Source organism: Egretta garzetta, unplaced genomic scaffold (assembly GCF_000687185.1).
Source record: "Egretta garzetta isolate BGI_Z169 unplaced genomic scaffold, ASM68718v1 scaffold321, whole genome shotgun sequence".
Classification (NCBI taxonomy): Eukaryota; Metazoa; Chordata; class Aves; order Pelecaniformes; family Ardeidae; genus Egretta; species Egretta garzetta.
The window spans coordinates 910,122-911,428 of record NW_009258756.1 but is presented as its reverse complement, the minus strand read 5'-3'; the positions used below and the strand labels follow the sequence as shown (position 1 = coordinate 911,428).

The following is a 1,307-nucleotide window of genomic DNA, read 5'->3' as shown; positions in this document are numbered from 1 at the left end:
AGGAATGGAAAAAACCCAGCTTTCCTGCTGCTCTTCCAGTTATCAGCTACCATGGGTACTGTGTGTAAATCTGTTGTTGTGATGGTGTAATTAAGCCCATGTGAACAGGATATTGCAATCAGTGGAATGAGTTTGCAAGTTAAGCATCTGAGCAGAAAATGGAGGTTTTGTAAAAATATGAATACTCCAGGAAATTTCAGTCCAAAATGGTTTCTTCTCCCCTTGGAGAAATCTAGAAGTATTATATGCTGGGCGAGTTTTACATTAAACTGTCTGTTTGATTTATCTTGTGCTCCCAGCCTCTGCTATGGATATTCTTCCTTACCAGTTCTTCCAAGCTGCATTGACTCCTCTGAGTGAATCATTTTCATTCAAAGGACTCGGACCTTTGAACACGTGAGATCCGATTAGCAAGCATGCTCCATAGATGGAGAGTAGAGATTTTGATACCAGCAACTCAGACTGTCAAGTTACACTGAAACCAAATAAGCCAAAGTGTTGTGGCTTGGTTTTCTGAACTAACTCAAGCTGTTAATGTGTAAACACTTCAGCTTGGCTGAATATTGGAATGAAATGTTTTGACACAACCAATTCAAAGCGTTTGATGCCTTCTAGTTAGTTAACTTCAATATTGTGAAATGTATCTTTCTCAAACTGGAAGGATTCACAGCTGGGATAAATGCTGGTATTTGTTGTACTCTGCTGTAAGGCAAGGCATCCAGCTGCCATGGTGCACCTGAGAATGCTCTTCAGAAATTTTTGCATCTGCTAACGGAAAGTGTCAAGCCAGGGCTTGTGGTTTAGCATCATCTTCTTAAACAAACAATCAACAAAACCCAGAACAAAAAACAACTACCTCTCACCTGCAGTTGACCCTGGGAATTTTCTTCTTGCCTTTTATAATGATCCTGGATTGTGCATCTTCCCTGAGCACGCAGTTTTTAAAATGAAGCCTGAAGCATCTCTGCCTTTGGTAGTACACAGCCATGAACATCCCTCTCTCCCCTGAACTGGGTCACCCCAAAGCTTCTTCATAAATTCTCTACCACTGGTGCTATTAACCTGGCAGAGCATCTACACCTAGGCTGAGCTAGAGAACAGCCAGACCCAGTTTGGATATGCCAGCCACTTGGAGAAAGTACCATACTAGACCTGTTCATGCCAGCTCTAAGTGCATAAGCCAAAGTAGTATAGTCTGGTGTCTCCACCTCTCCTTCAAATATAGCCCTTATTTCTGAGGGTCTTTCTAGACATCTGAACAAAGAAGTCTTCCCCTCCCACAATACACACATAGTGAAGCCATCTCC

The 1,307-nt window shown here is 42.2% G+C and overlaps 1 protein-coding gene across 1 annotated transcript in view; it reads left to right on the top strand.

Moving 5' to 3' along the window:
* Nucleotides 1-1,307, top strand: part of AKR1D1 (aldo-keto reductase family 1 member D1) — a 41,091-nt gene that overhangs the window by 39,414 nt on the left and 370 nt on the right. The window lies entirely within an intron of this gene.